At 41.1% G+C, this 17,023-nt stretch overlaps 1 long non-coding RNA gene across 2 annotated transcripts; it reads left to right on the top strand.

Moving 5' to 3' along the window:
- The first annotated feature begins 463 nt into the window (after positions 1–463).
- On the top strand, positions 464–3,588 carry LOC122875350. Of its 2 annotated transcripts, XR_006377807.1 has the most exons (4): positions 464–567; positions 660–735; positions 2,178–2,273; positions 3,057–3,588. It is a non-coding gene; the product is annotated as an uncharacterized LOC122875350 (long non-coding RNA). The 2 variants fall into 2 exon arrangements; XR_006377806.1 differs by lacking the exon at positions 464–567 and having other exon boundaries at positions 609–735.
- The last annotated feature ends 13,435 nt before the right edge of the window (positions 3,589–17,023 follow it).

Below are 17,023 nucleotides of genomic sequence, written 5' to 3'. Positions count from 1 at the left end.
CAAAACATACGCAAGTACTCGTTATGCAGAATGGTCCATTTCAGAATATATTTGGATTATAATTATTGATGCATTAATGCGTTCATCACTTTAATGTTGCAGCTGCTGAAGGTGGAGCGCATTTAAATGACTTTATATACATCTGGGTGAAGTCTCTTATATCTTATTCCTACAGTAATAATTCATACTTTATTTGATTATATTTTGTATTAGTAATCTGAATCTGTAACTAGTAACTAAAGGTATTAAATAAATGTAGCGGAGTAAAAAGTACAATATTCCCTCTGAAATGTAGTTGAGTTTAAAATACTCAACTAAACTAAAACTAAAGTATCTCAAAATTGTACTTACTGATTTCTTGTTCCTCCTCCTCATCAAAGACACTCTGCTATCATCTTGAGCCTCCACCCAAATGCCGTGGTTATTATCCTGTGGACATTTAGGATTCTGGGAAACGGTGCTTAACCACTCGAGGCCAGACCAGATAATGGGAGGGAGGCGGAGAGCAGCACGAGCGAGTCGATTAGTGTTCACTGTTGGAAGTAGGGAGCTGTTTGTAAAAGTTTGGTCAGTTCTGTTGTTTTCTGATGAGAGAGAAGTTATTCATGCTTTTTACTTCGTCTGCTGCTGACTGATGTAACTTTCTGTTCTGCTGCCAGAAATGGGAAAACTCTGCTAATGGAGCAGAATTCAGCGGCTGCAGGCTTTTTAACTGGAGCTCAGAGATCAGATACTGTAAGTCCAGCTTCGGCTCCTCCGCGCCGTCTGCCAGTCGGATTTATAGTCCATTTTAAATTTTGACCAATTTCAAATCATCAAAAGGCTAGGCCCTGCTATCACAGAGCTTTTATCTGCTCGTGTCCTAATGTGTTATAACTCAGGTCCAGACCCATCTTTACTGACTGATCCAGGACCTGAACACTCACTCCTTTCAGTCTCTTTTCATCTGCATGTTAATGTAGCTTGATTGTTTTCTTTCTTCAGCTAATGTATATTTTCTGACCTCATGCTCAGCTGGTTGTACCATGTGATGTGTGTCTGGATATCTTATCTGGGTGAGGAACAAAAATAATTGGTTCCCCGGACGAAAGCTTTCCCTTTTATAGTCTGTGTCTACATTTTTATTTGATTTTTCATAAATCCACTGGAGATAAGAATATTAATACGAGGCTGAAGTGAATCAGAATAAAGTTGACCTCGTATCGTCTAATAATCTCAAAACACACAGGTCGCAGTCTAACAGAAATGTTAAAGAAATGTAACAATAAATACTTTGGTTCATTCATCACCAGCTGAAGAAGTCTTTATTGTGTGAGGACAATCCCGTCTCCAGTCTCGTGGTGAAACAGATTCAAGTCTGTTGTTGCTAAATGAGCTTTAACACAAGCTGCTGTAACGCTGTTAGCCCTCTGATGCAATCCTAAAAATGTTTTATATATATTTCGTATTCTTAAATAAATGAAAATAATAATTGAAAGGTCATTTAACTCCGTCTGTTCCTGCTATCAGAACTGTGTGAACAAACAAACAGGCCCGTCATTCATTTCACTTCGATATTTTGGTTTTGACAAGATCATTTCAAACCGCCTTTCTTCTCTCCAGAGTTTTATTTACTGTGTGTTTATATACAGTATGTATCATGTATACATTTACTGTATATACGTATATACGCTCTGGTGAAGGTTTCATGAAGCGACGCGTCAGCAGACAAATAACTGAACCCAAACAGATCAGCACGAGGTGATTGTTGTGCTGTTTTCCTCCTCTGGAGTTCCTGACAGTTCCTGTTTTTGGGAAATAAAGAATTATTAACTACTTGGTGTCTGATAATCCTTTAAACTCGTAGATCCTTTACTCAGACCAGCCCTCCTGCATCGTATTTCTTCATCTCCCCTGTACCTGAAACTACTACTGCTGACTCATCCAGAAACAGATCACACGTTAATTCCACGTGGGAATGGGGTCTTGTAGTCTCTCTGCAGGGGTGCACTGTAGAGGACTGAGGCAGGTATCTGCTTCACTTCCTGTGGTTTTGATTTCATGAAATCAAAAATGTTACCTACATCGTTATGAGAGCTCACAGAATGATCAGTTTCTGTATGCAGGGTATCAGCTGAGTGCACCGACGCCTCGACTGGTGAAAGTAACGTCCTGTTTATTTTCCACTTACTTTACAGCCGTAGTGTTTTTAACATCACCCATTACAGTTTGGAGCAGTCATCGTGGAGGTGGCCCCCTCCTTCCAGTTGAATCCCAGGACAGCCAGCGGACTGGTGAGTCTTTATTCCAGCAGCTGGGAGCTGACACAGTTTACCAGACAAAAACTCCCATTTCAGGAACAGCTTCTTTCCCTCAGCTGTAGTGAGGAAACGGCACTGTGATTGAAAACATCAGATCTGATATTTTTAGCTCTTCACTTGAAATTTAAGTCACGTGTTTCATGTACGTCATCATTTATTCACTGGTTCCATTTGCTTTTTATTGCTACATAAACTTTTCCACTTAAGTGAAGCGTGTGATATTTAGATTTTTTAGAGTTTCCACTCAGGTGTTTTTAAATGTACAAATTGAAAATGCACATAGAAGCAGGTGCATGGAAACACACCTTGTAACGCAACGTATAAAATAGCATTGCACAAATGAAGGTGTAGGGTTTACAAGCAGTTGTAAGAACGCAGGTTTGCTGGATGTTGTGTTTTGGTAAGAAATGTTTAACATTAATACAAAACTGTGTATTTACTTTATCTGCTTCGATTTGGCTGATAAGGAGTAATGTAGAAGAAGCTGAAAAGCTTCTAAATGCACAGAAAATGCTGGCAGGAAGGAGAAACAGATGTGCTCTTGTTATAGTAACACCATGCATGCACTGCTTTAGGAAAGAAAAAGAAGTGAAACTGAACCCTGAACGGGTCTAAACCTCGTGGTTCAGTCATGTTTGGGCTGAGAATCAGAGCTATAACCGAGACGTATAACATGAAACAACATATACAAATTCTAAATCTCATTATAGAGACTTTTTCTGTGACACCGAATCTATATTGCGTTTTATGCATCAGGGCCCAGACAACATGCAGAGAACATACAGATTTGGATCATGTGGTGATGATGATGATGGCGGCCCGACTCCTTTTGAAGCTTCATCATTAAACTGGAGGAAACTGTGTGCAGGATTCTGAGAAAAGAGTGAAGCAGACAGAGAGGAAATAATGAAACTCAGCTCTGTCATCACTTCTACCTTACATGTATTATACTGAGTTCAGATTCAGCACATTATACCGTAGACCTCCACTGACAGGCTTCCTCAGCCTCAGCTCATGTGCTAACATTTTGAACTGAACAGTGTTTTAGCACACCAATCACTTTGTCATATTGTCATTATGTTTCTAAATTAGCCCTCCGCGTCCTCTGGAGGCTCGGCTTGTTATCAGCGCTGTTAAGCTGTTTCCCTGAGGGATGGGATAAAGTTAGCCCCGTCTCCATCTGCACCGTACACTTCACAAATCACTGGATTCGTTTTGGGACTACAGTGCTGCAGAATTAGTGTAAATTATTAAGTGTTATTCTTGGCTGTGAGGACTCTGTTGTATGCACGAGTCACATCATACAGAATGAATTATGCATTTTGTCGGAAGAACGGTGTGAAAATATTTACTTCTCCATGTTGAGATCTACAGATGCGATGTACTAGTGTACACGTGTTCCAATCAAAGTGGAAATTAAATCATGTCAGTTTTCATTTGAAGACTTGCTTGACAGTTCAAAATATTTTTTATTTGAGAATTATCTTAATTTAGATCAGATAAAGTGGAAAAACTTTGTTTTTGTCACATTTTGAATACAATTAATTACATTAAGCTGTTAACTGCAAATGTGTCTAATTTGTGATATGAAAAACCGATACTGCAAGTAAATCAACTATATTTCTTTATCATCTTTCATTAGGGATTAGAAAACACTATAATACAAATAATACAAGATATGCATCATGAAACAGAATTAAAATAAAGACAAGAATAAGAGTCTACAGCCATGCCACCGGCTCTTTGAGGTCTTGTTCTTAGGCACAGCAGAGCTTTGAGCTAAATGCTAACACGTCTTAGTTTAGCCTGCTAGCATGCTAACATTAGCTAGTTAGCATTAAACACAAAGTACAGCGGAGGCTGATGGGAATGTCATTAGTTCTGGCGCTAGATGAAAAGTCAGAGGATCACTAAAGTTCTTACAGTTCATCCTGAGCGGAGCATGAAGCAGCTTAATGGCAAGCTTAACATGGCAGCAGGCTGAGGGCAGCAGGCTGAGGGCAGCAGGCTGAGGGCAGCGGACGCCAACAGACTCAACAAACTGATCCGTAAGGCCGGTGACATTGTGGGGGTGGAGCTGGACTCTCTGGCGGTGGTGTCAGAGAGGAGGATGCTGGGTAAACTACACGCCATCTTGGACAGCGTCTCCCACCCGCTCCATGACGCGCTGGTCAAACAAAGGAGCACCTTCAGCGGAAGACTCATCCCCCCACAATGCACCACAGAGCGCCACAGGAAGTCATTCCTGCCTGGGGCCATCAGACTCTTTAACTCCTCCCTCTAAGTGTCAGTCTGTATGACCCGAAGTCACTAAACTGGACATTGATCATTAACATCTCTGCAATACTTGAAATAATTATGCGATATTCTGTGTACTACTCCCGTGCAATATTAGTTTCCCCATGTTAGTTTTTCTTATTTATTGTTATTGATATTATATACCTCTATTACTCTCGACAGTACATGCACCTCCGCTTATTACTTATTTTATTACATTGTATTATTATACTGTATTATCATCATCAACCGGTAAACCCACTTGGTACCCGACACTTAGTTTATCTTATGCTTATACCCACCTGGAACTTCATTTATTTCTGACCTGTTTTATAGTGTATCATATTGTTTTCTAGTACTTTCTCCTGTGTGCACTGACGTAAAGGCGAGCTGCTGTAACAAAGAGTTTCCCTTCGGGGATCAATAAAGTATTTCTGATTCTGATTCTGAATGTCTGAACCACATTTCAAAGCAATTCATCCAATAGTTGTTGAGACATTTTAGTCTGGACCAAAGTGGTGGACCGCCCGAGAGACAGACATTAACATCCATAGAGCATTAACGCTAGCATGGCTAAAAAGACATGATACAACTGGGGTAATATGTTATGAAAATGCCTGATGTACACCGTGTTGTTTTTTATGTGGCATTGACTGCACTGATCTCACACTGAGGGGGAGGCTGTTCTTCAGCATCTGAGTTAAAACAGTAACAAACTGTCAAAAACGACATCATAGGTTGTTTGTTCAAATGCCTAATTAGGTTAAGTTCTTTATTTGTCATATGCACAATGGCAATGACATTTTTGTTCTCAGGCAACTACAACAATACTCTTACAAAAATATACAAAAGAAAATCACACAAGTAAATGAGAAAAAGAGAATCTAAGGCAAAAATATAGAATAAAATATAATATGAAATATAATACTGAGGTAGACTGAGGTTGTGCAGTAAATGTATGTGCATAAATATGTACCTGTACATATTTATGCACAGGTAGGAACAGAATGTGTATATACTGTAATGGTTTACACACATATACACAGTCTGTATACACACAGATGGAAACAGGTTAACATAAATAGTATACAGGTAAGGTGTAACAGTGCAGTGCAGGTAAGGTGCCAGAGTGGCGAGCTCGAGAGCTCAACAGTCTTATGGCCGGAGGGATGGAGCTGTCCCTGAGCCTGGTGGGGACTTCTGTTGCATTGCAGCAGTGCAACTAGCCAATCACAGCCCAGCCAGAAACAAGACAGGGTGTTTTGATCAAACCTAAGTGATAGTTAAACACACTAAGTCGTGGTCTGCTGCGTGTTTCAGCTGGAAGAATCAGCTTGTATGGACAGACTCACCAAAAGTAATGTTGCATTCAGGTTTTCTGTAAAGTCCTAATCTAATTATTCTTCCTGCAGCAGCTTCATCACCCGTCTGCTCAATGTGATTCATTTACTGACTGAGCGTCTGACTCACCGGCCGTTTGAGGACAATACCTGGTAAAAATGATAATTTTCTGACTTTAAAAGTTAGCAAGGACCACAAAGGATCCCAGCAGCAAATCTCGCTTTACATTTGTCCAAGTTGTTGACAAGGGACGGCACAGCCAACACGTTGTATTCAGTCTTTAAATGCAGAGGATGCGGCCCCTGAAACAGAAGACAGATTAGAATTAAATGAGTTCTTAATCAGACCATCATTGAAAAGAGCCAGTTAATGAGCATTTACACTACTGTACGTCCTCGGTCAATTAAGTTCTCTGGTGTTGCATCACAGGACAGTCTCTTCTTGTTTTGTTGAGCCAATTATGTGGCCTTAATGAAACATTAAAGCTTCAGCCTGTGGTTCCAATCCTTGCATGAGCTGCATGAGCCATCCTCCTTACAACCACTAATGGACTATACACAGTACAGTACAGTTTGAAATTATAGTGCTGCTTGTCTCTCTTGTTTCTGACTGATGTGTCCATTGTTCTGCACTAACAAAGGATTACATTTTGTATTCAGTGTCTGCTCTCCCCGCTCTCTGCCAACCGGCTCTTTTGCTTTATCTTTGTTCCCGTAAACCAATGGAAACAATATCACATACTCTTACTGCCACTTCTAATTCATACATAGTTTATGAAAATATTTCTTCTACTCAGGGTGAATCCTAATGACTTTGGTGATCCTCTGAGTTTTCCTCTAGTGCCACCATGATTTTGACAACAACTATTGGATGGATAAATAAATTTGGTCATTCATGTTTCTTTCTGATATAAGCACTGATTGTTGGCATTAGACATAAATCACATCTTGCAGAAGTGACCAGTATGAAAATACAATAGTTCATTGGGCTGCCTAGACATACAATTCAATATATTTATATAGCGCCAATTCATAACAGAAGTCATCTCATTGCATTCTAGACCGAACTCTTTATAATGTTATTTACAGAGACCCAACAAATTCCTACCGTGAGCAAGCACTTGACGACAGTGGCAAGAAAAAACTTCCTTTAAGAGGCAGAAACCTCGAGCAGAACCAGAGTCAATGGTGAGCGGCCATCCGCCACTGCCGTATGTACATATGTGCAAAGATAGATATCTATCAATACTGTATATGATATCTTATGATAAGAGACAGTTTTGTCAAACACCACATTGAGTATATATTTTTGTCATTTAGTAAATTAAATAGCAGCAAACTAGTTTTGGCTCAGTTTTACTGAAGGTTTGGGTGAAATTTATAAGAAAGACAACTCTGGAGCGAGTACCTTAAGACTGAGTCCTTACCGCAGCGGCAAGGGTTCGATTCCAACCAGGGGCCTTTTGCTGCATGTCATCCCCTCTCTCTCTCCCGTCTCTATCTTGTTTGACCCATTTTTTTCTGTGCACAAAGTGAAGAACACACAGCTCTTATGAGCACGATGTTCCTGTGTTATCAGAGTCAAAGTGGACATCACAGTGTTTGGACTTGGATGGATTTATTTTGTTTATCTGTCTGTTAGCAGATTGCCACGACACAGGAAAAGGTCTAAATGGATTTGCATGCAGTAAAGATCTTGACATTTGCACTGAGGATAAATGCAATGGTTTTTTTTTTAAGTTACAGTGCATCCAGACTTTTATTATATACCTGGCTTGTGCTCGAACATTTTCTTATCTGCTGATTAGAAACCCGACAGCCTGAACCCTTCAGCAGAAAGGTCACGTCGACGACCTTTTCCACCTCCACAGAGGAGGAGATTCCCCCATCAGTCATGACATTTCTCCTGCCCGTCACATTCAAACAGAGGAAACTATCTGCTGCAGTTAAGATCTGTAGCTTCAGACTCTAGAGAGACCACTGTCGTCCCCCTTTCATACATGTGGACTCAAAGACGGGAGATGTGACAGGATGCAGGATGGTCAGTGTTAGCTGAACATCAACACACAATCTGGTGCTTATTGAGACTGAACGGCTCAAAAGAGGGGGCTGAAGGTGAAAGAAGTGTGCAGAAGTTGCAACCAGTAGAATAAATCTGGGTGGGTAAAAATGAAAGGGCAGCACTTGTCCCTCCCACTGCGGTGCCTTTGAGCAAGAGCCTTAACCTCAACCTGAGTGGAGCTGCTCAGTGTCCATCCGTCACAATGTGCTCTATCGGCTTTACTTGAGCCTTGAGATCTGCTCTTGCTGTCTTACCTCAGAGTGCGATTCTTCTCAGCTACTGGAGCGTCCATGGTTCTTCTCTCCCCTTCTGCCTCCGCACAGCATTTTAAAACACATGAAACCACCTTTGCATTCCTAGTGGAGACCATCATTCAGTGCGTTTACATGCACTTAAGTAACCAGGTTACAGTTGGTTTTCTCCAGTAAGCTGATTTCTGAAATGTCATGTAAACGAGAAACACGGTTTCTGTAATCATTGTAGTTGATTTGAGAAACCAGATTTCCCGGCTAGATTTCTTCTGGAGAACGAAGACTTCTTGGCCATGTAACCGGGTTTCTAGATGGTTTTTTACAGGTACTCATGTGGATGACAAGGACTTCAGACAGGGAGAGTAACAACATGTAGCGATACGTCCTTGTATTTTAAATAATTCCATCTAAAGTCTGACTAGAATTGAAACTAACACAAAGTGGCCTCTAGAGGCTTAATTAAGTTGGTTTCGACCGCTCTGTTTGTCTGCCCTCTCACTGCGCTGTTACTCAAAAAAAGTCAGGAGGCTGCATCTTCTACACTAGATGTTAACTACTACAGTTAACTAAAATAAGTAATGCTTCCAAAATAAGGTCGGGGGTAGGGGAGAAATCTGATAGGATTGACATCTATAGGAATAATAATGACAGTATTAGTAACAACAACTGCAGTAGCAGTTGTCGAGCAGGAACACGGGGGCAGCAGGTGGCCCACAACCACCGATCCAGACTCTGCAGCTCTGGAGGCAGAAATACCTGCTGAAAGCAACCGAAGGAGAGAGGAGAGAGACGAGAAAGCACAGAAGATGTTGAGTTAGTAACATGCAGTAATGGGATAAAAATGCATACAGATGGAGAGGGAGAGGAGGAGAGAGGCACTCAGTGCATCATGGGAAGTCTCCTGGCAGTCTAGGCCTATAGCAGCATAACTAAGGGATGGTTCAGGGCTCACCTGAGCCAGCCCTAACTATAAGCTTTATCAAAGAGGAAAGTCTTAAGCCTACTCTTAAATGTGGAGAAGGTGTCTACCTCCTGAAACCACTAGTTTTTCGGCATCATTTTGAGACAGGATGTGCCTGATTTTTGCAATGTTGCATAGGTGAAAGAAGGCAGTCCTTGAAGTTTGTTTCATGTGGGAGTTAAAGGATAAATCCTGAAAGATAACTCCGAGGTTCCTTACAGTGCTGCCGGAGGCCAGGGCAATGCCTGCCTGCTTTACAGGAACCAGGTTGCCACAGTGCGTGTACACTCATCTTCTGCTTACCTGCGTAACCTGGTTTCTTGTACACAGTCTGATTCTAAATGCGCAGGATTAGAAAAAAGGAAAACACAGCAACACATACCTTGATACCTAAAAGTGTGTCATAAAACCTTAAATGAATAAACAAACATCCAACAAAAAATCCCCAAAATACAACTACACATGTATGCAAAATAATAATCACAGCAAAAACGTTCAGATCAGGTGTAAATAGTTTTGTTGCATTTTGTTTGATACTGGTTGTGGAGATGGTCACAGCATTTAGGCTAAGTAGTAATTACTGTGCATAAACGGTACAACAAGACAGCGGAGAAACATACAGAGTAACAGAAAAGGCAAATGAAAGATATACTTTATAGGGAGCATTGAGCAAGCAGAGGGAATTATGGGTATTTAGTATTCAGGTTATAGCCTTTGAGAAGCTTCTTTCCTGGTAATGGCAGCAGCTGCAGGCCTCGCCGTCATCACACCACCACAGAGGGGGCGAGTTAGAGAGAGCGCCAGGGATTTGAGTTGGACCGGAGGAAATCATCCAATGCCAAAGAACGAGCGGTGTCGACTCGCCAGCCTCAGCTCTTTCTCCTCGCACAGGAAACCCTTGGCTCCCCGACATGATTCTGTTCCTGGATCACTTCACTTTGACGGCAGAGATCCAGGAACTCAAACAAAACAAAATAAAATATGTATAATAAAAGAGCCTCAGAAGCATGGTGAGATGTCAGTCAGTTTGGTAGAATACAGTGAAATAAGAGTAAAATGGTCTTCTAATTATGATTATTAGCTTTCAGTGTTCCATTTTCAACTTGTGTGCTTCACAGTGGTGGAAGAAGTATTTAGATCCTTTACTTAGGTAAAAGTACCTATACAACAATGTAAAAATACTCCATGACAAGTAAAAGTCCAGTAATCAAAATCTTACAGTAAAAGTCAGTTAATTAAAAGTGCAGAAGTATATCAGCCAAATGTGATTTAAGTATTAAAAGTACTCATATTGCAAAAAACTGGCCCCTGTGACTCTTATATTATAATAAATACATTATTAATACTGACGCATCAGTGTTGGAGCAGCATTTTACTGTTGTAGCTGCTCGAGGTGGAGCTAGTTTGAACTACTTTATATACAGTTAGCTAGTTTAGCCCAGTGGTTCCCAACCTAGGGGTTGTGTTTTTCTCTAACCTTTGCCTTTTTTGGTGAAATATTTAGGGATGTGATTTTTTCTGATTAATCCGGTATTCCAGATTTTATGAAATTTGACCCATGTGAATCGTACAGATCCCTATTTATTTTTCGGGGGGCGGGGTAATGAGCTGCCCGAGTAAAATGGAGAGGATTTGAGGACATCTATAGGCTGAAGTGCGGGGAGGTTTATTTTTCCACGAGGATGTTTGCTTGCATTCAGCTCGAGCTGAACCTGCTGATATTAAAAGGAGAGCGGGGAGAGGGAGGTTGGCTGTTTTAATGAGTACAACACGATCACTGGGATTTCACTCTAAAAGGGGGGAACTGCCGGTGAGTGGGGGTTTTCAGCGTAATTATGTGCATGTTGTTTGGTGTATTTTACAAGACGAAGTGAGCATGCACGTTTGTGTTTATTTGCCGTGCTGTGCTAGTACTGCTTGTACTTCTCAGTATCCGTTAGCCGACAGCTAACACACAGGTGTGCTACTAGGGAATAATGTCTTTGTTTACATTCAGTTTGTTTTACTATTTGTGTGACTATCTGCTTTGCAGGCAGAAAACGTATTAAATGTTTAAATTGCACAGATATATACACGTTAGTTGAAGTGAAACTATAGTTAACTTTGTCTAAAGCAGGTTGGAAAATGCCAGTTAATAGTCTGCGCCATCAAGTGGGACGAACTAAATTAGCCGCCAGCTATCGTTAATGCTACTTGAGAGTAAAAAAGCTCTGCACTCTGTATATTTTCCTGCTTTGTTGTCCTTTGCCAGTCACATGCCTGAATATTGGAAAATCCTCAGGCATGACACTTGAGAGCAGACTGAACGGTAAAATCCGCCCTTAAGCATTAAGACCTGTTGCTAATGTGCTTTAAATTGCAGGGTCCGTTAAGTACCCATCAAATCCAGATTTCTAGCAGGTGAAAGAAAAAAAAAAGAGTTTGACTCAGGAAAGACTTCAGAAATGTCATACATCAGATGTCTGATGTCAGCCCCTCAAAGAGTGGCAGCTTCTTTCCAGTCACCATTTTGAAACGAAAAAGAGTCTACAGGCATGCTAATTAAAATGAATAAAAATGTTATCATAATTTGTTATTTTGCTGGTGCCAGATTTATATATCTATGAAAACCAAACCTACGCCCTGTGTTTTGCTGCCTGTTTTCTGACCTGCAGTTATGCACAGTAAGAGATGTAGCTCTGACTATTTTCTGGCAGGAGGTTTAACAAAGTGACGAGCACCTTTATCTCTCTGAGTGTTAAATTAATGAACTCTGGTTAATTGTTAGATGGTTGGGAGAATGTTAATGTCGTTTCTTTTAAATCAGTTCCATGAATACTTTGTTTTTAATTTAGGACTCAGGAGTCCTTGTGTTTACATGTGCTTCTTTTTGTTTTTAACACTTTGCTGAAGGGAGAAATTCCTCTCACTGACAGCGGGGGTGATTTGAGATAAATTGTCTCTATGCAACATAAACAACTCATTGTTTGACCTGATTGGAAATGCACAGCCACGCTCAGGTGTGTCAGTGTAATCTACTGAAAAGAAAACAGGCTAATCACTAAGGGGACTTTAGAGAGCTGCTGCCGGAGTATTAATTTGGTTTGAGACAAATCCAGGGATTTTAGATATGAAGCTCTAATGTCTGCAGTCGATTATTGTGAAGCAGAAACATCTGCAGTTAAAGCTGCTCTGATGCTTCTAAAGTCTGGATTGAACAACAGAAGTTGTTAAGTGTTTGGGTCAGGACCACTAAACATCGGTCCAACTCCAACAAATCAGTCCAAACACTGACAAGTCATTCTTATGAGTTTGAATAGGATTTTCATTATTATGTCAAAGTAAAGGGCAGTTTGTTGACCTCTTTTACACCTGGCCATGTCATGCAACTTGTAACTACATTGTATTTAGATTTAGATTGATACATATGCACGTGAATGGAAAGATGCTTACATGATTAAACACCAGATGTAAACATATGCAACCGCAGTTAAATCACCACCTACAGTTGGTCAAACAAGACTAAGATAATCATCAGAGGTGACTGCGGTTGTTGTGCTATAAGCCATGCTAGCGTTGCTGCTCTTTGGATGCCAATGTCAGTCTGTCGGTCCGCCACTTCGGTCAAGACTGAAATATCTAAACAACTATTGGATAAATTGTCATGAAATTTTATACAGACATTCATGATCCCCAGAGGATGAATCCTACTGACTTTGGTGATCAACTGACTTTTCCTCTAGCGCCGCCAGCAGAAAGTTAGAGGACCATAAAATCCTCCTCACTGCTTGACGACTCCATTTTGTCTCGTATTGTGAATTTTTGCAACAAATGGAATAATAAAACGCATCGGACTCAGTGTGCGAGGTTTTCTGTGCGTACTAAAAATACGGACTTGGTGTGCAAAGGACTTAACTGGTGGTACAAATGTTACATGAAAAACCTAAAAACACACAAATGCACGACTGACACAGAGAGGGACTGGCTGATAGCTTCAGTTTATTATCAGAACCACGAAGAGACACTTGGTGTGTGGAGGGAAACGGCGAGAGCTGGTGGCTTAGGCAGGCTGGCGAGTGACTGGCAGAGCCAGTGCTGGTGCTGGTGCTGGTGCTGGTTGGAGACTGGTCGGTCGGTCGGTGAGATGTGCCACGTAGGTAAACTGACAATCTGCCGAAGACTGGATGGAAGAGCCGGGTATATATACTGTCAGGTGTTGATTAGTGGATGGAGATCAGGTGAGTAGTAGCAGGAGTGTAGCAGGTGTGTCAGTTCTTGATTGGAGGTTCCTGGGAGTCGGCGCCCCGGCAGCCACACACACACGCAGACACAAACACACACACACACACACACACACCAGGTGGTGAGAGTGTTAAGACTGCAGCTGCTGTTTCTTTGCCAGTGGATGGCAACACTGATATGCCTACATTACAGGTCTAAACTGCTGGACCTGCAGCTCTGCAGTTGGATAATATCGAGTGAACCTGGTTTAATGTTCTTTGCATCAAGGACACTGTGTGCCCTTGTTAGATAAATAGATATAATCTGAATGTTCTCATGCATGAAATGGCCAGGTGTAAAGCGGCCATTAAAGGGGCAATGTGTAATTCCTGGCCACATGCTCCAAAAAAGGGCAGCATTTCACCTCCTCCCACCCTCAGTGCAATAACACTGTTCAGGATTGTGCACAGTTAGAAATGCGTAACTGAACTTGCAATGTCCTCAAAAATGTATAGTGAACTTTCCAAACTTCCATTTCTCTCATAGCCAAGCGGTTACAATATGGTGAACCGATCGACATCAGTTATAGAAAAAGCCAACTACTAACTAACAGCAGTGCAAAAATTCGCAAACTTCAACCAAACTGCTGAAAATCTGACAGCCGGTCTAAATAACACTGCTCCTTATAATGGTCACGTGTGGCGTCGGCCTGTAGTTTACGTTCTAGCTTGCTTAGCTCAGTTTTAGCAAGACCATAGCAAGAAAACAACCACATCAAAACCACATATCGACACCATTTGGTACCATTTGTGTTGTCATTAGTTGCACTAAAGATACGTTTCGCTAAATAGCCAATGCTCGATGTTACTGACCAGTGTACAAGAAACCTTGCAAGCTAAGTTCAGTTCTGCCAGGAGCTGTCTCTTGCACATTCCCATGTAAATGTCTTGCACATCCCCGTGCAAACAGTAATTTAAATTAAATAACTGTCATATTGTACATATTCTTACTATGTTTATTGTATGCACCATAATACCAAAGCAAATTCCTTGTATGTGGAAAACTACTTGATAATACAGCTGATTCTGATTCTCCAGTGGTGGAAAACAATTTTTACTCCCGTTTTGCTTTTTATATCGCTTCTTTTCTTTGCTGCAGAACGTGGTTTCTTGCCGGGAGCAGGCGGCTGGGATGGCGATAAAAGTCTCTCTTTCAGCTCTACTTCTTCGTCCTCTCATGTTGGACTGAGGGCAGATTCGGCGCTACAGTGACTCACTATCGCCTCTCGAAGCACAAGTGGTATTGCAACAGAGGACGGGGCTAGCAGGTTAGCTAATTTCAGTAGATATCTCTGCAGCACAATACATAACGTCAGAACCGTTACTTCTGCACATTCTGTTGATCGTGTGAGTTCATTTTTTTAATGTTTTAAACTACAATTCTGGCCAAATCTTACACATTGCCCCTTTAACATCTTTCCCTCAGTTCAAAGCTCAGTGTTTTGCTGAGTCACCACTAGAGTGTAATTTGAAGTGACTGAGAGGAGAAGGGGGAGATGGTAAAATGCAAAACATTGGAGAAAATGTCTGAAAAACGACCTCAGTTACATTCAGTACATGGTGTTTTTGGTCAGTACTTGGCTGTACAGGTGTTTTATCTGCACACAGGCAGCATATCTGCAGGTTTCACGTTTTATTTGCCTCCCTCAGAAGAAGCCTAGTCACTGTTTATTCTTGTTCAGTATGAAAAACAACCTCTATGCAGATAATTCTGCGCAATAAACCCAAACTTTTTTTGTGGTCATTATTTCATTTAGTGTTTTCAAATGAACGCTCTGCCTCACGTCAGTCATCTGACATGCAGGAAATAATCCCTCAAAACACATTGCTTTATAGACTCCACAAGAAGTTAATTTCAAGCTAGCTTTGACTGTTTTGGAGTTTAATGGGGACAGTTCAGCAGAGTGACAGGGAGGAGGTAAAGGACTGATCATGCTTCAGTGTGTCCTCTAGAGGCTTTCCACTGCCCTTGTGGACATGAATCACAAGGTTTGGTCATGAGTTGAGCTGCATAAATTGACACTTGAGGACACGTGAGGCTGCTAGGAACCTGCTGCTTCATCTGTTGTATAGGTTTACAATAAATGTGGATTATGGCGGCCTCATCGCGCTCTGCTTCTACCCTGAGAGTGCATCCTGAAAGCCCACTTTGGTGCGATTAAAAACGAATGAACGAACAATTTGATCTCATAAATATCCTGCCCTCATGTTCCGTTTCCCTCAGAAACAAGTGCCATTACGGCCTTTAAGATGCTGTTTTACTGGAACTTGAATATTGGCTTAACATTTGACCCACAGCAGCTGTGTATTTATCCATATTTTGGCTAAACCATGACTGTTTGCACACGGAGAAGCTTATTATGCTGCGGAGTGATTTGAGAGGTTTGAGTTACCTTTTCCGCTGTGCTAACTTGTCTCCATTACGAACACTGTAACTGACATTAAATTCAAACTGACGCCAGCCGTTCTTCTCTGAAGGAGGAAACTACCAGCCGCCCTATAACCCCGCAGGGCTGACTAAGAGCCAAGTAACGAGGCTAACATGAAGTTTGTGTGGTCACAGCATCTTCATCCATCATCTAAAACCAATACACAGTCTGTTATGTCTCACATTAGCTCTCTGTCACTGATGGATGGGCAGCAGTAGTCCAATGTTAGCGCTGTTCCTAAAATAATTTGCAGAGGTTACTGTAATGTCCCCCCTCTTTCATTCTCATTATTCCATTCTGTCAGAGAGACAAAGTGTTTGAGAGAGAGAGAGTGTGTGTGTTGTAAGAGAAGAAAGGGAAAAAACAGTGCACTTAAATTTTAAATACCACAAAATACAGAAGTCATTTCAGCGCCTGTTATTTAACAGAATGATTCATGCTTTTGCGAAATACTTTATTTACTTCCTGCGTCTGATACTATAGTTTGGATAATTGTATAACTGAATGAGATATAAACGATCTGAAGCACTATTATCAAATATCAGTGGAAAAGATACGTTTATGCAAGCTTTAAATTAAATATGTTTGTCCCAAGAACAAGTGGAGAATATCCATCATGCAAGCCAAACGACATTTTTGTTTGTTTGCTTAAAATAAGTGTCAAAGCATGCTGGAGGATCTGTAACAGACATGCCCATTGTATCTAGCTAAACATAACCCCAAATCAACTGCTAATTAACACAAACAGCCCTGCATAATCACAGTCCTTCAACGCTAGTTAATCTAATCCATACAAGTCAGACTAGATTTTGAATCTAATACAAGATTATCTCACTTAGAAATATTGTTTTTGCAGTTCATTGGGGTCCATGAGATACAAAAAACTCAGCAAATGGATAAATAATAAAACATTTAATGACATGTGACATGCACAAAACTGACAGGGACAGAAGCAAAGGGCCCACATTAAAATGAAAGAGCAGCAGCATTCTGCTTGGAGACATGTTTGGAGAGCTGGGTGCAGAAGTCGACTGCTGGGAGTGTAGATTAACACAATATGACACTCTGTCCTCCTCACTCTACCTCTCTGCCTTTTCATTTGATTGCTGTGAGCTTCTGAAACCTTGACACAACTTTCACTTCT

This window comes from Siniperca chuatsi, linkage group LG4 (assembly GCF_020085105.1).
Source record: "Siniperca chuatsi isolate FFG_IHB_CAS linkage group LG4, ASM2008510v1, whole genome shotgun sequence".
Classification (NCBI taxonomy): Eukaryota; Metazoa; Chordata; class Actinopteri; order Centrarchiformes; family Sinipercidae; genus Siniperca; species Siniperca chuatsi.
This window is presented reverse-complemented; position numbering and strand designations above follow the sequence as displayed.